The 21,982-nt window shown below is 36.6% G+C and overlaps 1 long non-coding RNA gene across 1 annotated transcript in view; it reads right to left on the reverse strand.

The window, feature by feature from the left end:
• Positions 1–464: 464 nt before the first annotated feature.
• LOC148126841 (uncharacterized) overlaps positions 465–21,982 on the reverse strand; it is a 37,990-nt gene continuing 16,472 nt past the window's right edge. The window contains exon 2 of the long non-coding RNA XR_015741628.1: positions 465–825. This is a non-coding gene — a long non-coding RNA (uncharacterized LOC148126841). The remainder of the gene's footprint in view (positions 826–21,982) is intronic.

Here is a 21,982-nt window from a genome sequence, read left to right on the forward strand (position 1 = left end):
AAATAGAACCTATGAACTTCTACTGTGCACCCCATAAAAATAGGGAGCTACCTTCTATTTCTCCTAGGACAAAAAAGCAGGGCAATTGTACTTGGCAAAGGTTGTCCTGAAGCTGGGGGCCAAACCACAGAAGCATCTTGTACTCGAAAGCTGATTGGGAGCCATAATATAATATGTATAGTATAATATGTTCATGGCAGCAAGTATCACCCATGGGCAGTCCTTGGTGTTCTCTGAGCTTGGTTGTTTTTCCAGAGGTTTCATTACCCAAATTAGGTAACATCAGCAGTGCTAGGGCCACTCTTTAAACAAGCCTCTGCATTCTGAACTAAACCACCCTGCAACTTCAAGATGGGCTTCAAGGGCACCCATACATAGAGCTCTCTGCAGTAGTCCAGCCTCATGATATTTGCTGAAAATACAATAAAGGATTAAAATAGAGATGCCCTATTTTTCTGGCCAACGGTCACACTTGATCATTAAATTATCTGTCAGGTCTGCATTTTAAAGCATAACAGAGGAGATCAGGACAAGCCTATTTTAATTTTGTTTCATGCATCTTTGCATATAGCTTTACATATATTTAATATTATTATTCCTTGGGTACAGAATATACTTAACCAGAAAGCAGTCTTATTACTGTAAAGACTAAGCAAGAAGGTAGGCAGGATCTATTAGTTAGGAAAAAGGGACTGAAGCATTTTTAAATTCACAATGAAATGACATTTACTCAAATAAATACTTCCCTAAATCAGAAGAGGAGATTACAGAATTCTGTTTCAGATCATCTCAATAAAAGTAGTTTTAATTTTGACAAAACAGGAGCTAGTAACAGGGAAATATATGAAAGGATTAGTGATATAAAGAAGATACGTTAACTTGGTTAAACAAATAGTATGATTATTGTTAATATAATTTATATTAAGGCAATGAATATTGTTGTAAATACTGTGATTCTTTCCTAAAATGATTTGTACCCAGACAACACACTGTTCAATTGAAATTGGAATTTTCATATGCTATAAAATACAATTAAAATCATATTACAATTTTAATTATTACAATTAATACGAAAAAAGTACTTTTAATTTTCACTTGGAGTTGATTTCCTGGTTTGGCCTACCTAATGGGGTTGACAATTGCAATGCTTTTTAACATCCTCTCCTGTAAATCACATAATGACTGATACATACACTGAGGGATCTCATTGGACTCCATCAAAAGTGTACTTAAACTGGTCCCTAGTACTAAGCTATTTCATGTTTTGTTTCATGAAAGGAAATAAAACATAATACTTATAGGAAGAAGCAAAAACCAGGTACTATAAATTCAACAATTGCTTATGCAGAAGTAAAGGGATGTTTGGAGAAAAAGGCTGGTTTTTCTTTTATACTTTTACCTCTCCAACTCCTCACATTGTATTTTAAAAATCTCCTTCACTGTCATAGAGTCAGCAATGACCCTGTTCTGACACACATCTCTATTATTACCACATCTAATCTGGTTTCTTGTGGTCCACTGAATACAAAAAATGAACTGTGTTCCAGGAGCAATGTAGTGCAAGTATTCATAGCCTTGGATTCAGGGGGTTATTGCATGTCAATATTTGTCAGACAAACACTGCAAGAAGCAAACTAGCTTTTGTAAAGCTAATTTCTTCCCTTACTTTAAACTTGTGTACACATCTGCAGGCTAACCTAACTCTCTCCAAACAAACATAATTGCACTATGGAGGAGGTGACTGTACTCTTACAGGATAACAGGCATTAAAGGTATGTTAAAGGACATGATAGAGACATACAAAAGAATGCCTCCTATAGAAAAATTGGATAGGGAGATATTTTTAACATCTTATATATTATTAAACATCACACTTAAATGTAATGTTACTGCAAGTTGCCTGATACTTAATGAAGCACCCACATTGATTTTTCTGCTGAAGATATCAATGTGAAACTAAGAGGATGGGATCTTGCAAAATCAGCTTAAATGCTTTCAAAAGACATTTAATAAAAGCTCCATGCATCTCTTTCACAAAAGTCCAACTGTTGGGCTTAAGTCGTACAATCAGTGTCTGCAGTGAAGAGATCATGTTTGTTAATGAACCAAGTTATTTGCAGCAGTTAAAAAAATAAAAAACAATGAAATAATCCTGAAGTATTCCCCAGTCCATGGAATTTATAAAATAACAAGTGAGGGTCAATGTAAGCATATATAAATGTAAGTACATTTGAAAAAAAAATCTTAACTTCACTTATGGGTTAATGGAATCCAACTCCATGATGTTGATCATTAAAGAGATGTAGCATATAGCTCAATGACTGCTTAAATCAAAAACTTAACTCCTGAAAAAAAGTCTAAAAATAAATTACCAATATTATAAAATGATTATACAAAATTACATTAAAGTACATGAATGTTGAGCCACATTCTCTCCAAATGTATACTGTAGAAACAGATCTGGTGCCAAAAAAAGTTGATGAAAGAGCAGCATAAAAGCGATTCATTTTTTTTTTAAATGCAAAGGATAAAATAGTAGATGGAAAAATTTAGCTGCTTTTCTTCACTTTGCATAAAACCTTCCTGATTTTCTTGTAATACTAAGACTTATGTCCTTCAGTGAAGATGAATGGGAATATTTTTTTTAAAAAAAGAATGGAATTTACTACCATTGGATTTATTAAATATTGCCAAGATGTTACAGCTTCAGAAAAAAATTCATGAAGGACATAATTACCAAGGACATCATGACGACTTTCTTTTGTGATGCCTCTGTATACTACCAGGTTCTTAAAAATACATATACATATACATATACATACATATATAAGTGAAATATAGATACCAGTAGATGATAAATGATAGACATACAATACCAATTAAAGGTCATGTAAATAAGAAAAAATAAATAAATTATTAGCTAAAGGTGCTAAAAAGAAAAAATGTAAAAAACAAAAAGAAAATTGGAAAAACGATATAAAGAAATGGCTTCTAATCTTTTTTACGGCAATTATACCTGTGAATTTTCTTCTTAATCTATCTACTCTATAGATTCTTTTTATAATCTATCCTGTCTAAAATCAAAATCATAAATTAGAAATGAATGGTTTTGTTTTGCCAAAAAAGTTCATAAGGGTTCCCCAGACAGGAATAAATATATTTTTTCTTTGATCAAAGGAGTTAATTTAATACGTTCTATCATTTTCACCAACCATTTTTCATTGTGAACAATGCCAAATCTTTCCATCTTTGTGCACACAATAATCTTGCTGCATTTATCAAATATAAAAAAGTTCTACAATTAATATCTTCTGAATCAATGTATTTATTTGAATCCAAAATTTTCTAGCTTTTTTACACATTCGGTGTCAACATTTTAAACGTGGTAAAATGTTTCTTCTTGATAAACATGATAAAATGTTCATATTCCCAACATAACTTTGAAGTCCCATTATATATTCTAGACAATTTCTCTGTGTCTGTATACCAGCTTTTGAAGACTACAAACAAGAGGGGGCTACTAGGTTTGTGATTTATATGCTCCCTTCCCTTAGGCATCCAGTGATCTAATCTGAAAACTGAATGCACAACTCAATGACGCTTTGCCCTGATGTGACACAACTGCTACGTTCATATAGGAGAACATATCCATTTCTAGCAACAGAACAGAGTTGGATACAAGTTTTTCCAAACAATTTAAATCCATTGTGATCTTGCATAGTTAAAAACAATGGACCTCACAGATCCATTTCAGACTGATATAGATCAGAATAGACCTGCTCTGATACTGCAAAACAATCTCTACCAAAACCAATTCAGAATATAAGTTTTTCTAATTGGCATAAGTCCCTATCTCAAAAAGCTTCCTTATATCCGAAAATGGTCAAATTATCAAAGGCTTTCAACACAATCAAAGGAGAATAAGGAGGGAGGAAGAACCCAATAATCAGAGGTGGTGTTCAGCAGATTATGACCAGTTCTGGAGAACCGGTAGCGGAAATTTTGAGTACTTCAGAGAACCAGCAAATACCACCTCTGACTGGCCCCGCCCCCATATATTCTCTGCCTCCCAATCCCAGCTGATCAGCTGGGCCTTCTATTGTTGCCCTGCACAGGAGAACAGACCTGGAAAGCAGGTTAGTGGGGTGGGGAGCAGAGGTGGTATTCTGCAGGTTCTGACCAGTTCTGAAGAACCGGTAGCAGAAATTTTCGGTAGTTCGGAGAACCAGCAAATACCACCTCTGACTGGAGATTTTATAGTATCCTTCCCCTGCCACGCCCACCAAACCATGCCCACAGAACCAGTAGTAAAAAAAAATTGAATCCCACCACTGGTGGGGAGGGAATGAGATTTTGCAGTAACCTTCCCCTGGAGTAGGGTGAGAATCAAGATTTTACAGTATCCTTCCCCTACCATGCCCACCAAGCCATGCCCACAGAACTGGTGGTAAAAACAAATTTATCCTAAAAATAAAACACAGATTTCCATTCATCTCTGGGGAATCGGGAAACTACAGACTGCAGAAATAAAATAGTGTTTACTTTCTCAGTTGCTCTCCCCCACACTGTTGCTTGTGGAACCAGCCTCCTGGATCAGCTATTGGATGATATGCCTGAACAGGCTGAGACAGTCTGAAAACTGAAGGTTTCCCCAGGGTGCTGCCCCTGATGGAATTAGCAGCAGGAGCTAAAACCTGCATACTGATAACTTTTTCTTTCCCTGGAAGGTTTAAAATGTTTGCAAGGAGTGGAGTAAATATAACATTTTGATTTGAATAGAATAATGATTAGGGTAACAGGTTATGCTCTGTCAAAAAGCTTGAGCCTCCTACAATGTAAATAAATGGAAAATTAGTCTTTTGAAGCTTCATGCTGCAAGATTTATGTACCATGGAATGGGAGAAAAGAACAATAATCAGGCTTATAATAAATATTTGAGTGTACATAACTAGGTGGGTAACTCCCTCTATATATAGAAAAATAACTCACAGTAAGAAATTGAACAATCAGGCAGTGTTCTAGGACCCACCCTCTTTATACTCTATATAAATGACCTTTGGGATCACCTTATAAGCAATTGCGTCCTCTTCACAGATGACATAAAAGTATTCAACACCACTGACAATGCTACTATCCTTCAAAGAGACCTTGGTTATGTGTCTGAATGGTCAAACATCTGGCAACTCCAAATCTCGACCAACCAATGCTCTGTCCTACACATTGGTAAAAAAAATCAGTACACCAAATACAAACTAAGCGGATATGACCTCATTGATGATCCTCACTCTGTCAAGGACCTTGGAGTTCTCATATCAAATGACCTAAGCACCTGAGGTCACTGTAACAGCATTGCCAAAAAGGCATTAAGAGTTGTAAATCTAATCTTATGAAGCTTCTCCTCCAGAAATATCGAATTGCTAACAAGAGCATACAAAACTTTTGCCAGACCAATACTCGAATACAGCTCATCAGTCTGGAATCCACACTGGATATCAGACATTAATACAATCGAGAGAGTCCAGAAGTATTTCACAAGAAGAGTTCTACAAACCTATGGTTAAACTTAAGCATAGCACACAAAATTATCGGCTACAATGTCCTACCAGTCAATGACTACTTCAGCTTCAACCACAACAATACAAGAGAACACAACAGATACAAACTCAAAGTTAACCGCTCCAAACTTGATTGCAGAAAATACAACTTCAGCAACAGAGTGGTCAATGCCTGGAATGCACAACCTGACTCTGTTGTTACATCCTCTAACCTCCACTCCTTTAACCTCAAACTATCCACTATTGACCTCACCCATTCCTAAGAGGTCTATAAGGGGTGTGCATAAGTGCACCATCATGCCTTTTGATTGATAAATCAAATAAATAAATAAAATAAATAAATAAAATAAGTTTTGGAACTAACAGATCACATCATTCTGAATTAAAGTCCCTTGTTGCAGAATATATCGAACTTACTTCTGATTAAATACTGTTAATTTCATTCTACAGGGGACAAATCACCCAGAAAAAAGAAATCTGTAGAGTGGAAAATTAAGGTTGAAGATGTAAAGCAAATAAAAAGTTGAGCCAAAAATCTCTGAAGAAACTTTCCAAGTCAAATCAAGGTAGTGTAGGCTTTAAATTTAGAGGAGTCTTGGGTCAGATTACTTTCAAAATGCTCCATATATTTTATTTGTTCCCTTTCCACATGGGCCAAATTTATCTCACCTCTCTGACAGAGGAGGCCCATGGTAGCAAGTCTTGCTCCTCTTTTCTATTTATTCATATCTAATGACCTAAGCACCAGACCTCACTGTAACAGCATTGCCAAAAAGGCATTAAGAGTTGTAAATCTAATCTTACAAAGCTTCCCCTCTGGAAATATTGAATTGCTAACTAGGACATACAAAACCTTTGCTAGACCAATACTCGAATACAGCTCATCTGTTTGGAATCCGCATTGTATATCAGACATTAATACAATTGAGCAAATCCAGCAGTATTTCATGAGAAGAGCTCTACATTCCTCTGTTCGCAACAGAATACCCTATATCACCAGACTTGAAATTTTGGGCTTGGACAATCTTGAACTACGCCCCCTATGATCGGACTTAAGCGTAGTACACAAAATTATCTGCTACAATGTCCTACCAGTCAATAACTACTTCAGCTTCAACCACAACAATACAACAAATACAAACTCAATGTTAACTGCTCCAAACCTGATTGCAGAAAGTACGACTTCAGCAACAGAGTGGTCGATGCCTGGAATGCACTACCTGACTCTGTAGTTAAATCCTCAAACCCCCACTCCTTTAACCTCAAACTATCCACTATTGACCTCACCCCATTCCTAAGAGGTCTGTAAAGAGCATGCATAAGTGCACCATCGTGCCTTCCGTCCCTGTCCTATTGTCCCCATTTAATCATACCTATTTTCTGTATTCTTACTTATGTTTATACTTATACCTATTATTTTGTAAGTGATTGACAAATCAAATAAATAAATAAATATTCCATGCTCCTACTCCAATCTGTCTCTGCACCTCAGGTTTTCTTTTTCTGTATGGTAATATAGGTATGTATGGTCCAAAAGGTTTTAATTTAACCATATCATGGACTCTCATCAGTTCTCTGAAAGATCCTCAGCTCTTCTTCAGGATCGCGTTGAGTGCCATCTGACCTGAGCAGCCTATCATTTGTCATTGTATCAACATTTGTTCTTTTGTCTCCCCATCTGGTTTTCTTTCTAAAATACAGGAATGGTTTACTATTGCCTTCTGTGTGAAATGATTCATTTGTTGTCCTCACTAAAGTGATTGTCTGCCTCCAACACCTTGCTATATCAATACCCTTCAATATAGAGTATTGCCTTGATTTAGCCAAGTAGCTGCAATGACCTTCATGTCTTAGGTGATCCTCCCCATTTCCAACTAATTGCTCCGTTGCTTGCTTCTCCAAATTTACCTAATCTGCCATTATAAACTGAGTAGGCTTCCTGGAATGCAGAATACCCTACCTCTTTCTTTAATGCATTTTTTAAAAAAGTTGTATTTAAGTTACACTCTCTGACTCAATGGATTAAATAGACTTTGCTAGGATTACAGCTGCCAATCAAGTTCAAGTGCATTTTTAATAGTTTAATTTGTGGCAGAGGGTTTCAAATAAAATCATCAAGTGCAGTCGATTAAACTCATTAAGCCCTTATGGACTTGCCTGTGTGGGGGGCTGTTATCAGATTTTGAGACATGAGAATTAATTAGGCTTCTGTTATCCTTTGTATGGATTAGTATGCTAGGCCCAGAGGCCTGGCATTTTTCTCTGAATATACTAGGCCTATAATCTCTTTACCAGCACTATGGGGAAAGACCAGGGCCTAAAGAGATTTCTTCAAGGCTCCTCAAAGATCAAACTACAGTGAATACCATGCATGCTGATTTTATTTTATTTTTTAAATAAAGAACTATGCCACTCTCATCTACATGTCACTGTACCTAGAAAGGTACCTTAAATTTGGCGAGAAAATAATACACAATGCAATACAACACACAATATGAAGTTTATCAACAATCCTATTAGAACAATAGAGATCACTCACACACATCTGAAAAATGTTTAGAAGAAAGAACATAAATGTTGACAGTAACAATTCAGTGAACAGTGTAAATAATCTGTATTTACATTTACAAGTTACATTCCGGGAGCCCCAACACTTTCTTGCAACCATATGCTGCCCCTATTATTTAATCATCTACAGTTTTGGAACTGAATGTATAGATTGGTTGTTCAGCAATCATACCAATAATATCTAGCTGGTTGGGAGAAAAAACCCTGCAGCATATCAGGCTGAATGTTTAGAATAGAATAGAATAGAATAGAATAGAATAGAATAGAATAGAATAGAATAGAATAGAATAGAATAACAGAGTTGGAAGGGACCTTGGAGGTCTTCTAGTCCAACCCCCTGCTTAGGCAGGAAACCCTACACCATTTCAGACAAATTGTCATCCAACATCTTTTTAAAAATTTCCAGTGTTGGAGCATTCATAACTTCTGGAGGCAAGTTGTTCCACTGATTAATTGTTCAATGTATAAATGTATTATACTTCTGTGAAACTCTTTACAATTCTTAAAAGTTTACATAGGATGGCATCCCTCATAGAATATAACTATTCTTACCATTCTTTTTTGTGATTTTATAATTCAAAAGTTACAATAGTTCTATTTTACAAATGCTTAAACGGTGAATTTTAAACCATATCCAAATTTAAAAGTTCTGAAGGAACTGATTAAGCATTTGCTTAACTAACTTCCAGTACTTCTGGGTGAAATATCCTTCTTAAAACTTTTTTGATCTAAGTTTTAAAATAGCTGTAATGCAGATAGGATTAATACATTATCTTTTTAAAATAATAATTGTATTAAGATTTTTATCTTTATAATGTAATTCTTAATATAATTATTATAAAAAAGATAATGTATCAAGCCAATCCGCATTAGTTATTTTAAAATATACAAAGTACAAAAGATTTTTAAAAATCAGAGAGATAAAAGAAAAAAATTAAAAAGTACAAAAAAGAAGAAAGAAGAAACTCTCCCTTTCAACTCTAGTGAGCAGAATTAAGATTAACATTTTTATCACCATCTCTTAAAATACAACTAGCCATCACTTCATCCCATATCCCATGCCATTCTCTATAAACAAGTATTTAGAACTGCATAACTCCATCCTAATCAGCTAAATCCATTAAGCATTAAGAAGTCATGGCAGATTTAGCACAAACTCTACCTAAACAACCCACTTTAAATTATTCCTTTTACTTTTTTTACTTTCTGTTCAAATATATTCCCACCATTTCTTTAAACAAAATGTTTAAAACCAGTCCTAGTCCACATAAACCCATGAAGCATTACAAAAAATAACAATCCATCTACTTCAACCTTGATTAGATAAACCAACTCTTCTTTCCCCTTTTTCAGAACAATCTTTAATTGCTTCAGATAATATCCAAAAATATTTTCCTTTTTATGGTCTCTTTGTTTCCTAACAGAAAATCGTTGGCAATTTTACCAAGCCTCTTTTGTAGATCAAGTACAATTATTCACATCACTTTTTGTATTCTCACTACAAAATCATTGACAACTTTATCAAAATTATTTTGTAAATCCAATATAAAAATATTATCCATATCATGTTTGTATCCATATTTATATTTGTATTTGTTAAACCAAAGCCAGTTTCACTTGTACATCTAATGGTTTATCTTTTTGCGTATCTACTTTTTCATCTTTTTCATCTGCTTATTCCTTTTTAAACCCACATTTACACTTATTTCAACTATATTCAATAAATCTTCCACAACTTCGGTTACAGAATCCAGTTTATTTATTATAACAAATAATTTTAAATATATTTTCTATGTCCCAAAATCTTAGATCACTCTTAGCTACTCCATTGATACAATCATTTTTGCTTTAATGACCAGTTTTCAAAGTCATCAATTATTTAGATATAAACATACAAAGTTTCCCATGGAAAGGATTCTTTTAATTAACTTCAAAATCTTAATTCAAGTCCCAATAAATCCTTAATCTATTTAAAACTTTCTAAAGTTAATAATTGCCCTTTTGCCATCTACTCTAAAAAATATTTTTTTTAAATAAAACCTTAACCTTGTAATCATTTTTTTAAAAAAATTGAAGAAAAAACTCACCCAGTTGAATACAATAAAATTTGAAATTCTAAAGGATGTCAATTGTTAAAAAGCATATATTTCTAAGTAAAAACCAGTGATTAAGAAGTGAAATTTGTTCAAATATTGAATCCATGAAGTCTGCATTAATGGCTATAAGTTCAATCAAATCACACAAATCCTAGCTGATTGCAAGCAATGACAAAAACCTTGGTTTCTGCCATTTGCTCACATAAAACAGCTGGTCCAGAGTACATATAGGTGATCTCAAATATCTCTTCTTCCTTCAGACAGATTTTGGCAGTCCAGGTCCAGCTGCTCTTTTCATAATGTCTCTTATTGCTCTGCAGAACATTATCTAACCTATTATTAGAATTTTCAAACTAAAAGTCACAAGTATACGATATTATGAATCATATTAATCTCCAGAAATAAAGTCAATAGATTACAGCACAATTACATTTTATCTACTAACATTGATAATGATAACAGCCTCATGGAAATTCATGAGAAACTATCCAAAATTTCCTATCAAGTAATATTATAAAGGATGTAGGAATTGTGGTTTCCATATTAAATCTGTGACAAAAGCAAATCAAAATACTACTGGGAAAATCTGAACTCTTAGAACAAGCCAACACATGTATGATAAACAAAGTTAACAAATTTGGGACAGATATAATCCTGTTAATGAAAGCAAGTATAAAATGCATCACACTATGAAGAATCAAACATTTATATGCATCCATGATCTGAGTAGCAGTGACAAACCAGAAAAAAGATCTTGACAGATAGCTCATTCAAAAATTAGTCCAGCTGCCATGATTCAACCTTCTGACACCTTTGTTTAGTTTAATTTGTATTCCTAACCTGTTTTTTATGTTACTGGTTTTTATAGTCAGATTATTTTTCCTTTTTTTGCAAAAAATGAGTTAAGCAGATTAAGAGAGTTGGAAGGGACCTTGTAGGCCACCTAGTTCTGCTTTATTCCTGTTGCTTGCCACCTTCTTGCCTGTCATGCCCCTGGTGGAGACTGACTCTGAGGGAGAGGAGGAACAGGGAGTGGAAGTGTGGCTCCGGAGGTCGTGGAGGAGGCTGGGGAAGGGCAGAGGCTGGCTGGGCAGTCAGAGGAGGACCAAGGCCCATCCCCTCTCCATCCTAGGGCATGCAGGGAGGAGAGGATAAGAGAGAGATGTGGTCTACTTGGGAGGAGAGGGCCTTGATCCTCTTCATGGGCTGCAGCTGTGACAACTGGATAAAAGGATGCACCTGCGTACGGGTGAGTGGTTGAAACAAAGCGTGGAAATATCTCTATGGTTCCTCTCTGAGTTTGGCGTCCTTCCCAGTGTGTGTTCTGTTATCTGTGGGTGTCCTCCAGCCCTTCTCTTGCCTGGTTTGTGTTGGTTTTTTCCTTCTTCTTGTAACTGTTTGTGTGGGAGTTTTTTGTCTCCCATCAAGGATATTTGGAGTTTGGAAGCAAAGTGAAGGAATAAAAGGGTCTTCACCTGTTTTTTGTGACTGTGTTTATTCTGTATCCCACCCTGAGTCATCACATTGCCATTTTCTCCCATCAATGGACCAATTGTTTCCTTGACTTTTTCCTTGTTTTTTACATGTTGAAATAAGCTTTTTGGTGTTGTTGTTGTTGATTTTTGTTGCAAGCTTTAGTTCATTTTGAGCCAATAGAACTGATAGTAAAAAAAGTTTGCATCCCTACACTGGTTGGACTAGAATACCCCAAGGTCCTTTTCAACTCTGTTATTCTGTTATCTTTTTTTTTCTCAAATAATAAAGGTGAAAAGGATGTACTGAGGAACATTTGATGATGTTGTGGTTAGCTGGCAGCAGGTGCAGACAGCTGAGGAGAGTGAGGACTCAGATTAAGGGCCAGGACCATTAGGGAGTGGTCTGCTGCCTTCAGAGATTGTGGAGGCTGGCAGCAGCAATGAGGAGGTTCCTGAGGAGCCTGTGCCAAGTGCACATGCACGCAGGATTGCTTGCAGGAAAGAGCAGCTAGAACAGCATGGGAAACTTGGGAGTAAGGCTGCAAGGTAATGGCCCCTCCTTCAAGAAGATAAAAGCCAGCTGTGAAGTGAACGTTCTTTGTAAGAAGCAAAGACATTTTGAAACTCAGCCTCGAGTTCATTACAGTTGGTATTTGAAGACTCTTGCATTGTAAACTATTTCTTTTCTTTTTTTTTCTTTTTTTTTTTTGCAGCCTTGTAAAAACTCGGCAAGGCTCTTTCTTGTCGGAGCTAATTAGTTGGAAGCAGCCTTTTATCTGTGAAGAAACAGAATTCATAGATGAAATATTAAAAAGTTGTGCTGCTGCCTTTGTCTTATGTTTGCTCTCTTGGAACCAGGATTGGGTCAGAACAGTTGATGATTCAGACAGGAAAAAGCATGAGATTTGTTCTTGCAAGAAATAGTGAAGCTTACCAAAATGGATTTTCAAACTCATGGAAGATAAAATGATCAAGAACTAGCAGTCGTTATATTAATTTCAGTTACTAGTACTGTTACTATGCTGGTGTCTTCCTTCTGGTCTTCCAACAGGTTAGCATCTGGAGGAGCAAAATTGCTGCATTAGTGGCCCTTTGGTCTGAGCCAGACAGGTTCTTACATTATTATGCTGTTGAGGTAACTGGAAACAGAAATCTGGCCTCAGGCAACAAACACGAACAGGATGTTTAGATTTTAAGTGCCAGTTCAATATTTTTGCACAACCAGGGGAGAAAACATAAGAGAAAAACAATGTTAGTGATTTGCTGAGAGTTAGGGTGGAATTCAGTGCTTTAGGCAGAGCCCTTAGCTGTGATTTCTTTGGTCTTTAAAGGAAGGCAGCAATTATTTATATTCACCAAAAAAGACCAATCACACCCAGGGCCTCAACAAGTGCCTTGTTAAATGAGGCTTTGTCAAAGAGTCTTTTATAAGAGACATAAATCTTTTCAAGATAGGGCAGCTACCAGCATGGTCACTTGGTAAATGTATAAATAAGAGCACATTTTAAAAACACCAATGAACTTAAAGGGATGAAGAAAAATAAAATTCTTACTTTTCCTGGTCAGAGACCTGAGCTTACTTATATAACCCTGGCAAATTATATTTGCCACAAGTACAATAATGGTGATCTTCCCACTGTCTCACTTGAACTTACCATTTCTTAAACTGGTTTATTACTTATATTTACCCATATGAGCTAATGACTCCTTTGGTTGATTTCAGCAATCAAATTAAGTTTCAGCAATCAAATTAAGTTACAGCACTGTTTGTTCTTCTCCCATTTCCATTTCCTGATTGACAAAGTCATTGAGTGATTCTCCAAGTGAAGGTTAGTGTAGTGAGAAAAATAGAGTTTGTTTGAGTTCCTGGAAATCTACCAGTCACACATACCTATAATCTGTCTCATATTGTATACATGTATTGCTGGAGCCACTGATTCAACAACAGGCATTCAAGACCTTATCACCACCATTGTGTAAGAGACACAATATCTGTGGAGATTTTCAGTCATTCAGGTCATAGTTGCTCCAAAGCTGCTTTTTTGAAAGGCAACTGGATTTTGTTTTTTTCTTGAAGACATTTCACTTCTCATTCAAGAAGCAGAATTGAAGAAGCTTCAGTTCTGCTTCATGGTATTGGAAATTTTGGTAGACCATTTTATTTTATTCCTAACCTTGATAAAAATCTACCTTGACAGATTTTAACTCTTTGCAATGTTTTAAAAATTGTTATCATTAAAAAAAGGAATAATTTTGCCCACTGATATTACTTTAAATGACACAGACTGGTAACTATATCAAAAAATGATAGGATAATAAGAAAGCCCTTAAGTTCTGCTATCAAATAAACAGATATCATGAAGTAGCATGTAACTCTTTCAGAAGTGCTTTGGTAGACAGGAATGACATGTTGCCAGATATATTAATTTGATTGGGATAGTTTAACCATATCCAGTTTAAGAAAGACACTAAAAATTTATCATAGCTCCACATTGAGGGGGAAAAAACTTAGAAGACATACCTGTTGAAAATGACGGCATATAAACTAAAAAGTGTAAATGTATTCAGATTCGGACAAGGTTCTTTTAAATAAACTTTTTAATAAACCTCATCAACTAACTCAAGGCAGCAACCATATCTAATACTCCTTTCTCCTCCTCTGTGGTGGGATTCAAATAATTTAACAGGTGTGGCACATGTGGGATGAGCCTCCTGCAATGGCCAATCTGACCCAGGGTGAACCAATTGTTAAATTACCACATACACACACTATCAAAATGGATCCTGGGCACTGCGCTGTAATGCAGAAACAGGAAATGGATTGGCTGGCACGAGGGGAGGAGGAGGAGGAGGGAAAAGAAAGAGGGAAAGCGGCCTTCTCTTTCCCTCACACCAGCCACTCCGTTGCCTGTTTCTCCATTGCAACACATCGCAGCTCCAGGATAGCAGAGTGGTGGTGGTGGTAATTTAACAACCAGTTCGCCTGAACTAATGTGAACAACTGAATCTCATCACTGCTCCTCCTAGATTTCCCCCACAATAACAACCCTATGAGGTGAGTTGGATTGAGAGAAAGTGACTGGTCCAAGATCACCTAGCTAGTGTTCATAGCTAAGGCAGGAGTAGAACTTACAGTCTAGTCCTTATACTTTTTAGCCTGAGGTTGTCTTAGCCAGTAGACCAAATTGGCTTATATTATTATTATTGTTGTTGTTATTGTTATTGTTGTTATTGTTATTATTATTAATAATAAAAAACTACAGTGTACACAGCAAACAAGATAACTATGCTGGGTTTCGTATCATAAATCACTAGTCGAACACTTCCCAAGCATTTAGGATTGCGTGATGTATTGGCGGATTATGCAAGGAGATCTCAGTAAGGTGGCCTTCTGCAGCTGACCAATGGTGATTTTGTCAGAGCCAATTGTTTTTAAGTGCTTGCCTAGGTCTTTAGGCACAGCACCCAGTGTGCCGAGTACCACTGGAACCACCTGCACTGGTTTATGTTAGCGTCTCTGCAGTTCGATTTTCAAGTATTGATATCTGGTGATTTTTTTTCAAGTTGTTCCTCGTTGATTCTGCTGTGACCAGGTATGGCAATGTCGATGATCCACACTTTTTTCTTCTCCACATTATTATCATCATTATCATTATCATTATTATTATTTGCACAGTCAGCCAAATGTTCAGACTGGGTTTGCTATTTTTGTCTATTTTTATCAAATTCTCCCCAAGAACCTGAGACCTGAGATAGGCAAATCTGAATGTTTGACAGTGAAACAGATATCATCTGTGATGGAACTATTGTTGTGATGATGATGATGAAGTTGTAACAAAATTAACCAGGTAAGTGAAAGAGGTAGAGATTGAATTTGTACAACATGGCAAGTTTCACCTCAGATTTTGGGTCTTTGTTACCATCCTCTACAAACACAGCCCATTCCATAGATTATGAATCAATATCCTACACAAAGATATAAAATTAAATGACCAAGAAAAAACACACTGTGTGTGTGAACCCAGGCAACCTGTCTGTGATTGAATTAAATTGCTCCCTCATAAGTATTATCAACATTTTTACCTAAATATTCCTTTTGTGGCCCTTGCAAAGAAAGAAATGGAGAATTCTTTTCCAGATGAAACTCATTCAAGACATGTCTAATCTATGAACCATTCTAGATACTTTTTGGAATTTCAGTTCTATCTGTTACATATGTAAGTGGGGGGGTTGAATATTTACTGTACCCCTAGGTTCCCCATGCTTGGCACCATTTTCTGCAAATTGTTTAATTCATCATAATTAAAGACAGGCAAAGAGAGACACTGCTCTCTTCCAACCTCTTTTCACCAAGTCTCATACTTTCCCCCGACTCCCCTGCCTATGAAATTGATGAATGCCTCTTTAAGGTCTTATGCCTGCCACCTCGACAGAACACCCTTGTAAATCAGATAAATAACTCAAGGATCCTTATCCTGGGAAAATGGAGATAATTGCAGTAAATTGAAGTGCCTCTTCTTTTTTTCAGCTGGAGTCTCTTGTGGTAACAGGTGCAAACTGACTGCTAATTCCTATACCTGATTTTTTTTTTCCCCTAACTCTCTGTCACAGTTTTTTAAAAAGCACTAGTAGGCCTAAGTCATCTGTTGATCTGATATTTAGCCAAGATAAATTATCAATCAGGAACCTTTTTATAGCTCTATTTGAGTGTTGTTGCAAAAGGTCACCTTACCAGGACCACAGTTAACTCTGACATTCTCAAGCTTACAAATATTCCTGTTGGGTAGCAGAATAGCAGGATTCATCAGGATTTATTCCAAGCAAAGGCAATTCCCTGGAGTTCTCACAGCAGAAATCAATTTGGACAGATGCACTTTCTAGGGTGGCCACCAGCTGCAAAAGAAAGCATGGTCTGGAATATTAAAAGCTAAGTGTTGTGAAAGGCAGCTCTTCTTGTTAGAAACAAAGCCGGCCAGGATTGCTTTGAATAGTGCAATGGGTAATGTAAACATTAAATAAACTAACTAACTAACTAAATCTACTCACCTTCATTTCAATTGAACCAGTTAGCTTCTAAAGGTTCCTCTCTTTGTTATCTGGCCCACTCAGACCACCTTTCTCATGATGCATGAGCTAATCCAAGATTTAAAGAATATTCATACATTTAACCATTTCAACTCCAGGTAACCTCACAGCTAAATACCTCAAGTGTCACTTGTTCATTTCTTTCACTTTTTTGTCTTACTTTGTGGAATTTGCCCCAAGGAAGGACAGAGGGGAAAAAAAAAAGAACTTTTGTCCACTATTTAGTTCAGATATAACAATCCGGTGCCGGATTTACTCACAGATATCCTTAGAGCATATCAAGCTGTTATTATATTTTAATAATTTATTTTAATTAAAATTAAATGAGAAGCTAGCATGTTACAAACACCTTGTAGGCTTTGTAGAGGCTTTCTTAGAAAGTAAAAAATGGTGAGTGGCTGCAGTACACTGTTTGATATAGAAACGCACCTACCTATTCAAAAACAAAAAATGTTTATTTGTGATTCACATCCTTACATTGGCATCCATGTTATAAACAGAAACCCTCTTATGGGAAGCATTGTATAAAAGGACTCAAACTAAGTGCTCAATCTTTCAGATGTGCTCACTATTCCAGAAAGGCTGTTTAACTTCTTCTCTATTTCCATAACAACTGATCTTTGAATGCTCATTCTATTTTTTTTTTTCATATATAGCAGGTGCAACTACACATAAACCAATGACACTCATATCCTGAGATATTTATATAATACATCATGGGTGGCAAACTCATGTCGTTACAGCAGTATAATGTGACATATTGGGACTTTTTTTCCCCTTCACTAAACTGGGCATGGCACATCCAGCCTACGGACCGGGAGTTTGACAGCTCTGTAATACATGTATTCTTCAGATTATAACTACCTGATAGCAACCATTCAAAATTATGACAGCACTGAATTTGCAACTGGCTCTTGCAGCTTGGGCCACCATAGCATCCCTATTGTCACAACATTGTGATTCAAGTGATTGCAACTGGTTCACAGTTATGATGGTTGCAGCATCCCACAGTCATGTGATTGCCATTTATGAACTTTCCTGCTGGTTCCCCACAAGCAAAGTCAATGGGGAACCCAGCAGGACATCACAATTCACTCCCTCAAGTCATTTCCACTCTAGCCATTTTTCCCTATATGTACTCCATACTGTTCATCCACAGCACCCACCTGTCCACATTATAGAGCACCTGCCCACAGCTTTTGCCTGCAGTCTCAGCTGCCAGCCTGCTTGCCTAGATTCCTGCCTGTTCCCATGAGGTCCTTGCTTAACTGCCCTCACTGTCCTCAGGTTAAATGGCAACCAAGAGTTCCAGAAATGTCACAGCTAAGCAATGTAGTCACATGAGGTTGTGCTTTACAACTGCATCACTTAGCAATGGAAATTCCAGCCCCAGGATGCCAACTGTCAAACAGCAGATTTTAAAATTGACTGAATTAGCAGAGATGGCAAAATTAATTGCTTTGATTAGAGACAATGGATTAGACAAGTTTATAAGAGACTGGAAGTCATTTGTGGATTTTCTACATGTTAAATACAATGACAGATGGTTAACAGAAGGATTTGAAGATTAGTTTTAACTTTGGGGTAACCTATAGAATGTTTATACACACACATACAGATGTTGAGTTGATTCAGTTATTAGCTAAATAGATTTCCATATCAAAGATATTTGTTTATGTAATGCAGCATTTTTGTTAGATACAGATGGAAATATTTATAACTTTGTAGACCCGTAATGTGGGGGGGGGGGGAATATTAGACTTTTGAAATATTTTTCAGCATTCAGCTAGGGTGGATTTTTTCTTATGTTTAATGTTAGATATATTTGTGGGGGGTGTTACACTTTTTTCCTTTTTATGGTTAGTGTTGGATGTTTGTTAGATTTTTCTTATTTTTTCTTTGTTTGTAGTTTATCTTTTTTTGGTAGTTTATTTATAAAAAATAAATAAACATGTTTAGAAAAGGAAATTCCAGCCCCAACTGCTGTTGTAACCTCAGGACTAATTATATGCTTATATTGCTTTTGTAAGATACAATCATAGGGATGTGGTGGCTCAGTGGCTAAGACACTGAGCTTGTCAATCAGAAAGGTCAGCAGTTCGGCAGTTCAAATCCCTAGCAACGCATAATGGAGTGCGCTCCTGTTACTTATCCCAGCTTCTGCCAATGTAGCATTTCGAAAGCATGTAAAAATGCAAGTAGAAAAATAGGTACCACTTTGGTGGGAAGGTAATAGTGTTCCGTGCGCCTTTGGCATTTAGTCATGCCAGCCACATGACCACAAAGATGTCTTTGGATAGCGCTGGCTCTTCGGCTTTGTAAAATAGAGATGAGCCCTGCCCCCTAGAGCCAGAAACGACTAGCACATATGTGTGAAGGGAACCTTTTTAAGATACAGTGTATCTCAGATATTCTAGACTATGAGTACAAAATTCTTTTACTCAGTACTTGCTTTTCATTCTTGTCCAGGAGAGTATCTGCCTTCTGACAAACTCTTTTGGTTCATCTAGACTGAGAGCAGACAAAATCTCAACCTGGCTATAAAAATGGAAAAAGAAATTAAGCTGGGCCAGTGTCCAGGATAAGTTATTGGTTCACTTTCCAAATATGATCTCCTCAATCAGGAATAGGCATGGAAAGAGCTCATCATTTCACACAAAGGATGAAAGATGACCTTGGAATGTCCAATATTTCACTTTCTTCCTGCTTCAGGAAATGAAGGGAAAGAGAAAAAAAACTGAATGAAAAAAATGAAGCCATCCTTAAAGCAATTTGGGGAACCTGCCAAACACAAAAACGAATAGGAAATATGACACAAGCAAAGAAATGAATGATGATGCCATCTGGAGAGGATTATTGTTTTGTCTTTTGAGTTTTCCAGGAAACACCTGGGGTCCCACAAGGAACCAACAGACAGGATTTTATAGGTGTGAACTTTATTCAAGGGTAGCAAACATCAGTAACATAAACACAACAGAGACAGCTATCCAGATAAACCAACTTGGATTACTTGCTGCCTTTGATGTCTAAATACTCATCTGCCTACAGACCTGGAAACAAATTATTTTTTCTTAGAAAATAAGAACATTTTCCCCTTCTACATAATGCACACATACAGAGTAAAGAAAGTAAAGAAAACAAGAACTGAAAAAATTATTGATTTTTATAAGCCAGAAGGCATTGCCGTGTGCACTTCTATATCTTACTGCCTATAGGTTGATATGGTGAAACATTAAGAATTTGACCCATGCTGCATTGTAAACTGATGCAATAATTTAGATTCTCATAATGAAAATTAGAAGGCAAGGGTTCAAATTCTTCTACTATGCCTGTAATATCTACACCAAAGATGCAAGCAAGATAGTTATGATAGCTACAGCTTTCAAATATATTTCAAGATGGTCCATGCATTTACATTATAACTGGTTTTGCAAGCATGTTTAGTACCAGTTTACTTCAGAAATTCCACTGTGATTGTTAGCATAAAACGTCACCGATCAAGAAAGATATCTCACTGTTATCACACTTTCAGAACAGTTATCTCACTGTTACCATATTCATCAAGGTGAATGGTTGAAACTGTTTAACAGACCAGAAATTGGACATTTTACCTAGAGTGAAATGTGTTAGAGTTAGAGTGAACACTAAAGATCAATCTATGGTTCCTAAGATAAGAGAGTAGGGTAGGGTAGGGTAGGGTAGGGTAGGGTAGAGTGGAGTCGAGTGGAGTGGAGTGGGGTGGGGTGGGATGGGATGGGATATGAGGAGAGGGGAGGGGAGGGGAAGGGGGAAGGGAGAGGAGGGGAGGGGAGAGGAGGGGAGGGGAGGCAAGAGGAGATGAGAGATGATTGCAATGATGAGATGATGAGGTGAGGTGAGTTGAGATAACCTTTATTGTCATTTTTTACTATGAGCACACTGACACACACTAAAAATGAAATTCTGTTGCCTGGTCTCAAAAGAAAGTATATATCTACCCATAGCCCGCACATATACACATGCTATATACATGCTTTTAAGAGCAGATTTCTGACATCATCAAGGGTGACACATTGCAGACCTTCCATTGCATGCTGCAACTTATCTTCACTGAACTCTTTAAGTGACACCAGGTGACATGCAATGGTTCTTGACAGAGCAGTAGCTTGACACTGTTTTGATTCTCTTTTTTACCCTCTAAGAATCTTTCACATGGCTCTTCAGAATTCAGTGTTGCTTTCTAATGCAGATCCTTGGCTGCACAGCTAAACAGTATGGCAGGCAAGAAGCACTGTCAATCAAGTCCAGTCACAACACATCACGTTTTGAAAGAATTAGGATGAATGTGCAAGGAGGAGAGAAAAAGCACCATCTGAAAGGAAAAGCATCTGAACATAGAAATTAGAAAAGACAGACAAAACAGGAATATGTCAAATAGTCAATGTGGCAATCACCTTTTGCTTTTCAAAAGCATTTCCTAAAAGCTTTCTCATAACAGGCAGCAGAAGTACATTATTGGGGAAGTCACACATTAAAAGAACCTAGCAGCTTAGAGTTTAGTTTTATGTAGAATGCTACCCATGAAAAGAGTGATTTCTGATCTGAATCTCTATGCCATCTCTATTCAATGATTCTCTGCCTTTGAAGGTCAGATGCTAGGTAAGAGCCCCTGCCTTCAAACCCTGACTGAAGAGGCTTGGTTAGTTACTGAGTTTGCTGTTGATTTTATTTATTGGATTTTGTATATTTGATTGATTGCATTGGATTATAACCCACAGCAAAAGAGAGAGCAAGAGAGATTTGGTTGCTTTATAATCTATCCATCAAAACACATGCAATAATCATCTACAGTATAAAAATGAACAAGTAAGTAGATAAGTAAGTTAATTTTTATAGATGATCATTGCACGTGTTATCATGAATGGATTTCTGTCTCTGGGTTATAATCCAATAAATAAATTAATAGATTAAATAGAGTGAGTGAGTGAGTAAGAAGACTTTGGCTCTGATTCAGCAGTAATCTTCTCTCCTGATCATTCTAGTCTAGATATCTTAGCATCCATTCACAAATTCAGGGAACCAGCTTCAAGAAAGGAAAGTAGAAGACATATGAGAAGATTTCTCAGCTTTGTATGCTTCAATTTGAGTCTCTCTATTCGTGTCAACTGCCTATCTTCACTTTCTTTGAAGCTCACTAGCAACTGCCAAGGGCGGGGGGGGGCAT

The sequence above is a fragment of the Pseudonaja textilis genome, chromosome 2 (assembly GCF_049901715.1).
Source record: "Pseudonaja textilis isolate UNSWEBS1 chromosome 2, rPseTex1.2, whole genome shotgun sequence".
Taxonomy (NCBI): Eukaryota; Metazoa; Chordata; class Lepidosauria; order Squamata; family Elapidae; genus Pseudonaja; species Pseudonaja textilis.